Consider the following 15,013-nt stretch of genomic DNA (forward strand, 5'->3'; position numbering starts at 1 on the left):
GTCAGAAGTTACTTGGAGGATGTCAGGATTGTAAAAATCAATCAAATTCTTCAGCATTAGAAACTAACACCCGAACCATTCTTACCACCAACTACAATAGTGTCACAAAAAATAAATAGTGCCTCCTAAAATCATTAACTGAATACAAAAAGAAAAATGATCCCTTTAAATCAAGTAGGTTATAAGAGCAGGGATTTGTTGCAAATGCACTTTGCAATATTACAGTTGAGTAATTCAGGCAGACAGAAGTATCAAAAGTGAAAGTGGTCATGAACATTGATTTTAGGAGAAAATGCGGCTTTGTCTTGGTTCATGGTGAAACAGAAGACATTTTCAAACTTGAAGTGCCTCCAAAATCAACAGATCTTTGTTTTCATGGTCCAATAGATTTGTGTAATTACTTTTCACTTTTTGTTTTTTACATAACACATTTCTTTCCCAGAAATCCCCTTCAACTGTTCTATAGTATTTTGGTTGATCATGCATTATCCAGAAGTACAGGTCAAAATGTACTTATTTCATGAAAATTTGTTAAGTAAATACACAATAGTCCCTGTATTGCATGTAATGCATGTGTCGACATGTAGATGTTTTTTTTTATTTTCTCTGGGGAATCAACTGTAAGACATTATGTTGTAACGGGGGCAGCCAGAGTGGTGTTGGCATGTGCTGCCTGTGACCAAGTCACTTTGTTCAACTCATCCACTTCTTAGAGCCTGCTCTTTGAAGTGTAAAACCACATGCGATTGGTCAAGATGTGTGGTGGCGTTTCTATGTCCACAATAAACAGCAGTTGGAATGGGGAGGCTAGAGACATATGGCACAGTGACTACACTAACTGGAGCGAGGGAGAGACAAGTGAATGTGAGATAGAATTGCTATATAGTCAGAGACTACACACCATTTAAATGAAAAAGAAAATAACTCTTGAAAAACAAAATAAAATTTGGACACATTGACGTTAACTCATTCACTGCCAGACATTTTCAGACCCTCTTTTACCCTAACGTTTGCAAAAAAAATAGAAAACAATATAAATAAATTCCTGGGATTGAGTGGCTGGACTGTGAAAAGACAAATAAATACGCCAATGGCAGTGAATGAGTTAATAAATAGATTTAGGACAGGGTGCAGATTTAAAATTAAAATATCATATCGAGGAGGCTCCATAAACAACTTGCATTCGGCAGAAGTGTGCTTGTCCACCAATTACTTCAGTTAGTGGAGAAAAAACAAGCATGAATATCCTACTCTCAAAGTCGATGCAAAATTCCTGTTAGCATTTGAATGGGATCCTCCAATGACTTTAGGATTAGCGCTAGCAAATGTTTTAAAAACAAAGTATGTTTGTATTTAAATACACAATGGGTGTAATTATTTTTTAGTTTTACAGTAAACTTCAACTAGGGTGTCATTAAACACAAACAGCTAGAATTGTCATGCATAGTTATGGAAGGAGACTTGTTAAATGGAGGAGCTGTTGTCCTCTTTGCCCTTTGTTCCCTCTGTAGTAGTATACAGTTATCATTCATTCATTCATTCATTATCCATACCGCTTCTCCTCACAAGGGTCGCGGGCGTGCTGGAGCCTATCCCAGCTGTCTTTGGGCAGTAGGCGGGGGACACCCTGAATTGGTTGCCAGCCAATCGCAGGGCACACAGAGACAAACATCCGCACTCACAATCACACCTAGGGGCAATTTAGACAGTCCAATCAACTTACCATGCATGTTTTTGGAATGTGGGAGGAAACCGGAGTGCCCGGAGAAAACCCACGCAGGCACGGGGAGAACATGCAAACTCCACACAGGGAGGCCGGAGCCGGGATCGAACCCTCAACCTCTGAACTGTGAGGCGGACGTGCTAACCAGTCGACCACCGTGCCGCCAACAGTTATCATGTTTATTTTTAAAAAAAAAAAATGAGGAGCCACTCAGGAACCAAAACATTTTATCACTTTTTTTTTTTATGTGAGATGCTCGACAGAAATGAAACCCAAATTATTTTGGACAATTTTTGTAATGCTGCAAAAACACAAATACGCAACTTTGCAAATAAATTGCAAGTGGGGTTTATTGTAGCCTGCAAGTATTGACTAAATGATTCATTTAGTTCTCCATTGAATGCTGAAAGGGTTAACTGAGATTAGATGTCAGCTTTAGAATTGGTGCATTTGATCTTTCCTTTCCCCCAGCGTTCGGTGAAAGTCAGTTACTTCAATTAAAGCCTTAGACTTGAAGACAGTATGAAAGCAATGAAGGTTGGTCAGAGATGCACCCTAAAAGGCCAGGGGTGAAGAAGGCAGGGGTAAATGTGAGAAAAGGGGGTGCTTAAAAGTACAGGCAAAAGGTAGCTAGAGACGATTTGAGAGAATGAATATGTCCTGCCACAAATGCCACTAAGTCTTTGCTGCACCTACTTTGAGAAGTGCTGAGTCTCTTCTTGGAGATTTGGGGCCCATAATCCTTGGAGTTGATAATGAGAGATCAACCTAAAGGATATATCAGTCAAATGGGGAAACTTATTCTAACAGCAAAGGCATCAGTCTTCATTCCAAAATCCTGACGTTTTTATTACCTTGCTTTTCTGGGGGACTATTTATAGTAAAGAAGTGCTAGCATTGCTCTAAAAAGAGTACTCTCCCTGTGACATAAGTTTATAGTCATATAAGTAAGTGGATGTGCAAGCATTTTGGGAAATTGAGAAGGGATTTTGAATTATGAGTTGATATTGTTTTCATTCATGTATAAAAAGGTATGAGCAGACGTTGCAGGACTAATGCAGGATGATCATCAAGATGCTCAAGAGGAGATTTAACGAGGTAGATCATCATAAAAACTACTCTCCTGACAAAGCTTTTCGATTAAAAGAGTGAGAGGGAGATAGAGAGCACATAAGTGATACAAGTAAATAAATAAACATTTCCAAGCAATATAATACTATACGTCTTCAACGTTTTCTCTCACACACAAATTACACACCCACAGTCTCTTAAACCAATGGGTGAAATGTCTTGATGAATAGCAGAAATAAATCTCATGGTCATTGAGATTCCTGTAGCCCCCAATAAATCTCATGGTCATTCGTGTAGCCCACTACACGTCAGCTTGTTTCACAAGCACTAAGAACGGACAACAACAAAAACAAAAAAACAACATTTTTTTAAATGTTTGATAAAGATCTTTTGGTTTTAATCGTGTTTTTTTAATGCGTTGGTGCCCGCACATAAATAGTGACCTTCAGGTTAATGGATGAGAGTAGGGCAAAATGATTACTGTTACTCAATAGAAACTATTTGATGGATTTTCTAATAGATGCCTTTGACAAACTAGTGTAAGGATTTCATCTAATCAAATATGGTTATTTGGTGCCATCTACGGTGACCGTTTATTAAAATATTAATTGAAATGAGTGCAGTCACCTTTTCTCTCTACTTTCTAACTGAACTGAATCGCTATGGGAAATGTGTGATGGTCAAAATGTAGCCATGACATAATAAAAATAAGGCTTTTAATCGCTTTGTCTCTCTGGCTTTGTATGACCTTTTTTTGCTCTAATTGGTTGACAGAGACTTTCACAGCTGCACTCAAGCTTGACAAGCTAAGTGTCTTAAAAGTCTTCTTTATACTGTCATGTGAGAACTGAACTTGCGGCAATGTCATGCATGTCAACAAAAATAGCTATTTTCCAGCAAAAGACAAATCTTTTAAAGTCCGCTGAAGCTAATTAATTTCTAAGCTTTCGAAAATAAATTAAAATCAGCTGTCTTTTCAAATTATTCCTACGCCTTATTTGTGCAGTCATAGGCTGAACAAGAAGGTCGAGATACTCTGTGTTGTTGACATAGCAAGGTTCATGATGTGGGGTAATATGATTATGCATTGCAAAACAAGACAAGGCGATCAAAACAAATAAGCAACTTTGACATACAGGACAGCAAATACAGTAATCAGTTTGCATTATTATATCACAGCATCAAGATTCTATGTTAGCTCTCAACGTGAAGTTTGCATGGGTTCCGTTGATCGTTTATTAAGAAGTGTGGTTTTACACCTAACCAAGATCTCCACAGTCCAAAAACATCTATGTTACCTTAACTAAAAGACTAATGCAGAGGTGGGCAATTAATTTTCCAAAGGGGGCATGTGAAAAACAGGAATGGTGTTTCATATTAATTCAAAATATTTATACAGTAAATTGTGTTCTTTTAATAAGCTTCTCTTTGTGTCGATATGGTAAATAAATATTGTTATATTTTTTAAATAAAAAAGCTGAACACCATTATAAACAGTCATTAAAATGACATCTACCTTGTGAATAATTGTGTATTCAACGATGCCCTTAGAAAATTTAGAAACATGCTTCGCAAAACCTGCATTGACCAAGCTGCTCTTGACACTCATTATTTTGCAGCTCAAATAACAGCATAAATTTGCAGAGCAAGAATGCCGCATGCAGGTATTCCATGCTTTCCTCCATTTCCGGTTTTGTGCTCCCTTGTTATTTCTGTCCAATGGGAGCACCAAGTTTTTACAGAATATAGTTCTGAATCCTTAAGTGGGAATTCAAACTGCACCCAAAAAAAAAAAAAAGAGAAAATCTGCTTTTGGTACAAACAACCATGAAACCAAGGACAGGAGAAAAATAAATTGACAATCACATGATTTTATTTGCGACTTAACAGTGGCACAGGTACAGTCTATGGGGAAATAGATGTACCAAAGTCCCTTTTTTCCCCTTTCTTTTTTATATTTCTTAAATCCCAAAATAAAATTTACCGAAAAAACCCAGACAAAAAAGAAAAAAAAACAAGCAGACCAAAAGACTTTTCTGGTGTGAATACACCCTTAGTAGATGGTCCTAGTTGGGACTCCCAAATTTTGGCACCTTGCGGTAACGTTTATGCGCAATACATGCGCATTTCTGCACGCAGAGCACATATCCACATCCATTGCGGATTTGCGGTAATGCGTCTCCCAGCGCAAAATGTGGCCGCCCTATGGAGGATGAGACCCTATGCACAGTGTGTGTTCTGCGTTTAGAGTGGGGCAGCCCAGGGCACATTATGGTCCTACCCCTTGTTTGTCATTTAAACAGTCTAGTGCAGGGATGGACATTCTAGTGTTAAATGCTGGAGGGGATCACAATTTTTTCATCAGTGCTACTGAGGGTCCACATTACGGAAGCGTATTGCTGCCATACCAGGAAAAAAAACCCACAAACCTTATCATGTAAAAACGTGATACTTATCATGTAAAAACGTGAAAATTATGTAAAAACGTGAAATGTATCATGTAAAAACGTGACACTTCTCATGTAAAAACGTGAAACTTATGATGTAAAAATGTGAAAATTAGCATGTAAAAACGTGAAAATGATCATGTAATAACATGAAACTTATCATGTAAAAATGTGAAAATTATCATGTAAAAACGTGAAATGTACATTTGAGCTCCAATGTTAAGTTGGCCTTGCGGACTATTCCCCCACTTCTGTTGCAACTTTGGTGCCATCCTGCAGCAGGACGCAGAGGCTGGTGCTTCCAAATGCAATGGCACTAAAGGTGGACTTGCTGCGCTTTCTACGAAATCATGGTGTACCAGAAGATTTTCCCATACGCATGGAGCAAGAACATGTAAGTGTATTTTTACATTGCCCATTATTGTTTTTTCCACTCTTTCGTGTTAGCTAGCCCGCTTAGGCTGTAAATAGCTAAAGTTAGCGAGGAACTCTGGTAGGCATATAAAATATTAGTACTTTTAGCATTATCATGGAGGTAATTTATCTGTTGTACAGTAGGTATCCTTGCCTAGGGCAGTGCTTCTGTAATGGTGAGTCAGTAACCAAAAGTGTGTCGCAGATAGCTGGCAAGGCAAAAAGGGAGTCCTCGATTCTGAATGACGCTAGCCACCATACTGTAGGGTTAAGCATCGATAACCGTGAATCTAGTAAAAATGGGACCATCATTCCTAGTGAGCCACGCGGAAGAAGCACGAACGAATGGGGATGGATAAAAAAAAAAATGTGTGTGCATGGCGCGCAGCCTATCCTGTTGCTGAAGCTGCCATGCAAGTGCACGGCAGCTCGCCCTCACGGGCTGTTCCTCTCGGTCAGTTCCTCCGTTCGTTTCCTGCTGGCAAGCGCGGGGTCGGCTGGGACCCCGGGGTGTCAGCCATCACCCTTCGCGGGTCGGTGATCCCGCCTGGGCCGGCACCTAGCCATAGAACTATAGGGCCCAAACTCAGAACCGGCTAAGTACCTCTAATGCCAACTTATACTGGAACTAAAACAGCTAGTCAACACACAAATTCATTTTCACGTGGCACAAGATGACTTCATTCGCATCTTTTATAGTAATGGCCAAAAGACGTTTTTCACACTCATATATACTGAAATCATGACGTTAGTACTGAATGTTACGGGTAGTCAAGTTATAGACACATTTCTGATTTACAATTTCAGGTTACATTGCCGACATTGGAATGGAACTCTGTCGTAAATTGAGGATACCCTGTACAGTGAGATTTATAACGTCTTTTACTTAGAAAAAAAATATTTAGACAAGCATGCATCAGAAATGTTACTATTGAGGTATGATGTATTTCATTTTCAGTATTTGTTATTTAACAGAGGCACACTCCCACACAGAACATTTCAATTATGGTGCAATAAGTGGAAATGCCTCACCCTCTTGCTGCTAATTTAGTCCGTAAACAAATACAAAAACCTCTGTCTTGCGTACATCATACCTCGCAATATGCTTTTGTGGTATGTCAAACTATTATAAAATGGCATCTGTGAATGTGAATATTACCACAGCACAAAATAGAACTCCACACAGGGAGGCCGGGATCAAACCCACGACCTGTGAACTGCGAGACGGACTAGCTAACCAGTCGACCACCGTGCCGCCTTGTTTTAAACAATGCATTTTATTTTTGTGAAAGTCTAAAGTGAAAGTCAACCTAAACATATTTTATTCAAGAATATATTCTACGGCCCACGAGTTGAAACAAGGCATTCTGATTAATAAGATAAGATAAAATAAGAATGCCTTTATTGATCCCACAGTGGGGAAATTTTCATTGTTACAGCAATGAAAATTTCCCCACTGTGGGATCAATAATATTGTGTTTGTGGAATATACCGGTTACCTATTTTCTGAAGCTGAGCCATGATTAGTCGTTATCTGAGCCCTGAGAAACTGTGATTTCATTTTCTGTTGACAGAAATGACAAAATGGCCACCCCCTGAGGTAACTAAAAACGAGTAGATTAACTCTTATTCCACAAGCGCAATACTAGCCAGAATTTTGACTCTTGGACCTGCATAGAACATATTCTTATCAAGAAAATTTTGGGGTTGACTTCCACTTTAAGTGCTGTGATAGACTTGTATCTTGGGCAGCTGTTGATTCCCACCATGTGTCCTCTCAGTCTTTTCTTTGAGTTGTAACATTATTATATTGTAACATTACACAATATCTACATTATTTCTGTGTCAATACATCAGTCAATTGTGCATACATTTGTTTTTTGTTTTGACAGAATGATGCCAGCGTCATTGCCTTCATGGATGATGACTGTCTGGCTGACAACATTCCAACATATGGAGATCGGATAGCTGGAAGACGCTCATGAAAAAGACCTGTTGTTTTTAAAGGCCTTACCTGTTGATACCTCAAAGAGCAATGATTACAGGGGGTGATCTTGTGTAGTTTGTGTTACTGCTTCTTTTGTCACGTTCACAAAACATAGCAGTCAGTGGCGTTGGACTGCATTTTGTGGAGACACAATTTGTGATGCCCGCTCTGCATGTTGTGACCAAATCTGAAAATAAATACACATTTTCATTCTTGATTTTATGTTTATTGATGATTGGTGTGGCATGAAATGTCCATTTGTTGCACAGCATAAACAAATCAAAATCAATCAATCAATGCCCCGGCTTCATGTTTTATTACTTTTAGGTGTACCATCAACAGTCTCAGAGTTTGGACAGACAGGGACCTCGTCTCATGGGACAGAGTGAAGCACTGCTGCATAACTGCCACATGGGTTACGTTGATGATCTCAGGGACATTTTCTCATTTATTGCAGGTTGGGCTGAGCACATTCAGGCAAAATATTTTTAAAGCCAAGTTAGAAACTATTTTTGGTCGAAACAAAGGACAAGAAATACAAATCTACCTACAAACAGAAATGTATGTAACACATCCGAGGGCATCTATTGACAAAATGTTATCCTTGAAATAATGCTCAAACGTTTGGTGTCATATTATTTACGTCTTTAAGGATGCATTCTCTCAGGAAGAGGTAGAGAGCTCTATGGCCTCAGTTGCTGTGGTGAGTGCGAATAAGAAATTCTCTGTCGTTACGAGACAACACAAGTTAAATACAGTCTCATCACAAGGATATGGTCCTCTCTGTTGGCATTCTTGTTTACAGGCCTGCACTGCCTCACGGGAGACCTGCTTTAGTTTATCTTGTCCTCCAAACAGATGAGGGATGGTGTACATTAGAATTGGGCGTCCACTTGGAGCTACAGCATTTCTGCTACTGCGGATAATGTGGGTACTGTATTCCACAAATGGGCAACTTGCTGCAGCTCTTCCTGTAGAACAAAAAAAAATACAGTACCAGTGAGAACAATAATTACACTTACTATTATGTGTCAGTATGAATCATGCAAACATACTGTCTTATGAACAAAAGATGTGAGTGGGTGGGGGGTAAAGGGCGTTTTTGCTAACCTGTTAAGACAGGGGTGAGTGAGTGAGTGAGTGAGTGAGTGAGTGAGTGAGTGAGCGAGCGAGCGAGCGAGTGAGTGAGGGACAGAGAGAGAGAGAGAGAGAGACTCGCTTGCAAGTGTGTCAAGAAGGGCTGCCACGCGTGCCAAGTAGGGCTGCCACAAACGATTATTTTGCTAGTCAACTAATTACCAACAGTAGTCGTGATTAGTCAACTAATCCGATCATATGTAAATCACAGAATAATTACACCAGGCCCTTATATGACCATCGGTAGCTTATATCTTAAATTCTTTAAGGTACTGTATGTACAAAATAATATTAAAAACAATTAAGATGGAAGTAGAGGGGATGTCGTGTATATGATCTGGTGCATATGTGAAGCCCCTTGAGACTTTCCTGTGATTAAGGGCTATATAAATAAATTTGACTTGACATGACTTGACTTTGACTTGAAGTACATTCAACTTGTATTAAATTTTGATGCTTGTACCAGCATTCCTGGCAACGTTTAGAAATGATCCAGTAATGATAACGTGGCCTCATTTTTTTTAGGTGTAAATGTTTAGTGTATTTTAAAATGGAACCAAAAACTATACACAATGCTGAGCTGCACTAATACTACCTATGAATAGAAAAAAGTAAATGCTTCACTTTTTTTGGGCACCATGCCTTTTTTAATGTAGGAGAGTGAAATCATATGAGTAAACTTAGGGAAAAGCACTGTGCTCAACAAAACGTTAGTCAACATTTGTATGGGTTTTTAATTTTATTTTTATTCAACCTTAATCCAAAACGTTTTGTTTTGCCTCTCTAATATGCATACTTTGATCTACACATTCAAAATGTTGTACGCACCTGGAATGGAAAAAGAAACTTTATAGATTAGGAGGAACAGAGTGTTTTTATTACTCTAAAATAATAGTATATTCTAACGACCTAGGTATGTTATGTCTTCTATTGTTATGTGTTGCCATTAAGGGTTTGTGGAAAATAAGTCATGTTGTGTTAAATTGAGTGCTGAGATTTACGAGTTTATAACCGCAACACTTGGTGCATCGTCACAGTTTCCGTGAGAGAGTACATGTCCTCTGACTGTATGTCAACTGTGGGTATACACAAACTGTGTTGTTGTTAATAAACATGAGTTCGCTGACTAATGCCTCCATAATCCGTAGTAAACACTACAATATGTTAGCATACCACCACAACTGGACACGAGTGCGGTGTTCCATCAGACCCGGAAAACGGTAGCCTGTGTGCATGAGCTAACTCCAGATAGCTTCCAGAAACGACTGCTGTCAGTGTTTATTCGTATCGATGAACGTTTGTAAGTTGGATGTTCGTAACTCTGGGACCTCCGGTATAACATTCAATTACATTAGTGGCCTTTGTTCTGTCTGAATGTGTCTGTCTGTCCACTTTCGGTTTCATCCATTAAAGACACTATATAAATTGATGTTATCATTATTAATATTATTATGATTATTATCTTTCTGTGGCCTTGATCTGTTCCAGTCATGCCAGAATGTCATGAAGCATCTATACTTGTGACAAATAAGCATTGGCATAATTTCATATAATGATTATGAGTAATGTTTCATTTGTATATAATATGCCTATCGGATCTGATAAACATCACATTTATGGTGCCCGCTGGAAAAAAACTCACACACTTAATCGCCAGCTGCATTGGCCACTTATTACAGTGTCTTTCTCAAAATAGATGCCCCAGTTTACCCCCTCAGGAACAAAAAGGCAATTATACTTACTGCCTCTGTTTGTTGTTGCTAATTTTCACACATTATGAAATACTTAAAGAGGAAGTCAACCCAGACATATTTTTTTGCCAAAATTTGTTCTGTGCAGGCCCACTAGTTAGACAAGGCATTCTGATTAATATTGTGTTCGTGGAATATGAGCTAAGCAGCACCTTTACACCGAATTTGCAGAAGGCTGACCTCAGTTAAATGGCCTCACTTGAGTACAGGGGATTTCAGGCGTCATGGGGGTCATCAATCAGGAGGGCACTCTCCTTTATCTGTGTTTTGATTCCTAGCCCACGACACTTCCAAAGGGCTCATCGGCACCACCTGCCACCCCAGGTGTGTCCCCCTCTACACTGAATCCCCTGCTTCCTCATCTGCAATTGCTGCTGTTTCACGGCCCAAACACTGTCAGGCAGAGCCAGCGGCTGGTTTGCTCTGTGGAATTGGAGAGAGAAATGATGCCTTGCCGCAAAGCTTGGCCTCGGATCCCCAGATCTGATCAGAACTAGGACCGCCATTTTACAAAGGCACAACCAAATTCAATTCAAGTTATCCGTCTGGGAGTGTGCTTCAAAAAGAGTCAAACAGCACATCTTAATGCTTCATTTTGGGAGCAATAAAATCGTACCCACTGGACAACCTTCACCATTGAGCATTTAACAGAAAATCTATTTACAGACTGTGACAATAGAATGCAATTCTTAAATAACAACAGATAAAATTAAAGTTGTGTGATTTAACACTTAAACACTATCAAAAGGAAGCAGAGAAAATGATCTTGGATGCCACACATGTGGGGGATTGTTTGCTGCAGGAGCCGACTATCTGAGCCGACTGCCGAGTGAGTGAGGAAGTGAAGTGGAGAGTATGCTCAACTGACGGAATTGGCCAGGTCGATGGTGAGCTAGGAGCCCAGGGTTGAAACTTGGAAATTGCCTGGAATAGAACTGAACCAGTCGTGGGTTCGATCCCGGCTCCGGCCTCCCTGTGTGGAGTTTGCATGTTCTCCCCGTGCCTGCGTGGGTTTTCTCCGGGCACTCCGGTTTCCTCCCACATTCCAAAAACATGCATGGTAAGTTGATTGGATACTCTAAATTGCCCCTAGGTGTGATTGTGAGTGCGGATGTTTGTCTCTGTGTGCCCTGCGATTGGCTGGCAACCAGTTCAGGGTGTCCCCCGCCTACTGCCCAAAGACAGCTGGGATAGGCTCCAGCACGCCCTGCGACCCTTGTGAGGAGAAGCGGTACAGATAATGGATGGATGGAAGAACTGAACCAAGTAAAATGCTGTTAATCCCAATAGATCGTTCTGTGTGTATTAAGTTAAATTGACTGGCATTTTGAGTTCAAAGAAAGAACAAATAATTTTAAATAAAAGGCATTCAAAATATTTTGTTTTTCATTATTTTTTTATTTTACAAAGAAATTGTAATCGTAAAATCGGGTTTGAGAGAAAATACTCGGGATTTTCTTACTGGGCAAAATCGAACAGCCCTAATACGATTTGTGTCGTTGATCAAGTGCAATAAGAGGTTTGCATTTGGACTAAGAATGTGCTGGTACACTGGTTGATTGATTTCTTCTTGTACTAGCTACTTTGCTGATGCCTGTCACAGGAATCAGGGCCCAACCTCTTTTGTGTCTGCTTCCAGCTCTGTGATTCAAGTCAGGGTTGTCAGGTTGTTTTAAAAAAGCATGAGCTGGGAGGGATATGCTAATAACAAACACTGACACTAAAAAGAAATGGCACCAACCATTTAAAGTCAGGGAAAACAACAAACAAACTCATAAATGTAAATGGCATGTAACATATCAAAGTAGGTTACACTATTGAGGCCAGGTCAATTTTCAAGCAAGTTGGGTAAAGTCATTATTTGGTTTAGGCCTGGTAAGTTGTTTTTTTTTGTTGTTTTTTTCCGATGTTGCTCATTTTGGACCAAGGATGACAAATGCCAGATTATTATGTTTTATGTGATTATATAGTGCGATTAGGCTGTGGTTGTAGGTGTTAAAAGTTCATTTGTGAGTGCTAGTCATGGCTTTGTTGGAAAAAAAAAATAATAATAATTTAAAAAAACTGAAGGGACTTGACTGAGGAACAAGCAAGCCAGAAAGCCAACAAGCATGTCATGCAAAAAAATCCCCCAAAAAGTCTGCTTTCACGTTGTTTCCAGGATTTTTTCCAATGACCTTTCTTTTTGTTAGTTTTTAATTATTCCGTAAAACAGAATACAATGATATGCATATCCTATTCAACCTTGTATATTCAATTGAATACAGTACAAAGACAAGAAATGCAGTGTTCAAAATGATACTTTTTTTTCAAAGTAATCACAAATTTTGAAATTGATTTCTGCAAAACATTCCAAAAAAGATGGCACTGGGGCATGTTTACTACTGCTTTAAATCACCTTTCCTTTTAAAACACTCAATAAGTGTTTTGGAACTGAGGGCACTAACTGTTCAAGCTTTGTCTGTGAAATTCTGGACCATCCTTGCTTGATATACACCTTAAATTGCTCAGCAGTCCAGGGTCTCCATTGTCATATTTTGCGATTCATAACGTGTCGCACGTTTTCAATTGGTGACAGGTGTTACTGGCAGGCCAGTTTAATACTCTGATCCTTTTACTACAAATCTGCATTGTTGTAACACATGCGGCTTGGCATTATCTTATGAAATAAGGAGGGAGCTCCCTGAAAAAGATGTTGCTTGGATGGCATCATATGTTGGTCCAAAACCTGTATGTATTTACCTTTCAGTATTATTGGGGCCTTCACAGATGTGCGAAGTTACCCATGCCATGGGCACTAACGCATCCCCCATACTCTTGGCAACCTGTTGTCCATGATTTCTAAGAACAATTTAAAATATGGACTCATCAGACCACAGCACACTTTTTGACTCTGTGTCAGTTAATCTCAGATGAGCTCAGAGAAGCCAGTGGCGTTTATGTGTGTTGTTGACATTTGACTTTAGGTTTGTATGGTAGAGTTTTAATTTGCCTTTGTAGGTTAACTGACAATGCTATTCTTAATGGTCTTGAGCCCACACGTTAATATGCTTTCCACAATGATGCCGGCAACATTACAGGCAATCAATGTTGCTTTTCAGCCTTGGCGCTTCCTCTCAATTTTATTGCAGTATTATCGTTATTATTATTGATAAACATTGTTCTTTAACTGTTTGCGCACACAGTTGTTCCCAAAATGGTGAACCTCACCCCATACTTTCTTGTGAACAACTGAGCCTTTTGGGGATTATTCTTTTATGCCCCCTCTCCAGGTTTTTTGTATGTTCACCTAGAAAGTAAAAAAAACAAAAACGTTAAACAGCTATTGCCATTTGCTGTCTGTTCATATTGTATTCCCTTTAGTTTTTATAACATACTCTAGTATTTTTTGTGTTTCTGCATCACTTGATGTGCAAATTACAGCAGACTTTCGTTTATAATGATAAAGATGGGTGATAATGATGGAGAAACTGAATGGACACAGTTTCCTCATGCAAGCCGATCCCAACCAAGAAAAAACTAAAGTGGAAAAAGTCAAAATGTAAAATAAATACATAAAATAACAATAACCATGATGGGAGCAGCATTCTTTTTGCTACATAACTCAAAATACAGCATTCCAAATGATTATGCAAAACAGTAAAAAAAAATAAAAAAAACACACTGAATATACTAGGCTGTAAAGAAATCAGAAATAATATGACAGAGCATTCATTGCATAAATGATAAATGACACAGTAAAAAATCCTGAAGATTATAAAATTCTTCAAAAACAAAGAGCAGCCCAACCAGCTCCACAGTAACCTTTTCACCATCAATCTGTTTGAAACTCTTTCGTCTGATTTCTGTCCACATACTGGACTGAGGCAGCCCTGCTTAAAATGACTAAGGCGAGGGCAGCCAATTCTGGATTCTTTGTGATTCTCATCCTCCTTGACATCAATGCAACATTTGACATATTTTACCATCAAACTTGACACACTTAACTCCCATTAGTTTTCAGCGGGGCGGCACGGTGGTCGACTGGTTAGCACGTCCGCCTCACAGTTCAGAGGTCGTGGGTTCGATCCCAGCCCCGGCCTCCCTGTGTGGAGTTTGCATGTTCTCCCCGTGCCTGCGTGGGTTTTCTCCGGGTACTCCGGTTTCCTCCCACATTCCAAAAACATGCATGGTAAGTTGATTGGACACTCTAAATTGCCCCTAGGTGTGATTGTGAGTGCGGATGTTTGTCTCTGTGTGCCCTGCGATTGGCTGGCAACCAATTCGGGGTGTCCCCTGCCTACTGCCCAAAGACAGCTGGGATAGGCTCCAGCACGCCCCGCGACCCTTGTGAGGATAAGCGGTATAGATAATGGATGGATGGATAGTTTTCAGCGACACCTCTCCCTTTGTTCAAATCCTATAACTCTGGTTGGTCTCGATTCGTTCAGCTCTTTTTCACATCCATTCACAACTCCATTGTCCTTCTCTACTCCCAAGTGAA

General features: G+C 39.6%; 1 protein-coding gene across 1 annotated transcript in view; it reads left to right on the forward strand.

Annotated features, from left to right (window-relative positions):
- Positions 1-15,013, forward strand: part of sorcs3a (sortilin related VPS10 domain containing receptor 3a) — a 241,772-nt gene that overhangs the window by 85,131 nt on the left and 141,628 nt on the right. The window lies entirely within an intron of this gene.

The sequence above is a fragment of the Filicampus tigris genome, chromosome 6, assembly GCF_054856515.1.
Source record: "Filicampus tigris isolate MCC_2025a chromosome 6, RoL_Ftig_1.0, whole genome shotgun sequence".
NCBI classification, from domain to species: Eukaryota; Metazoa; Chordata; class Actinopteri; order Syngnathiformes; family Syngnathidae; genus Filicampus; species Filicampus tigris.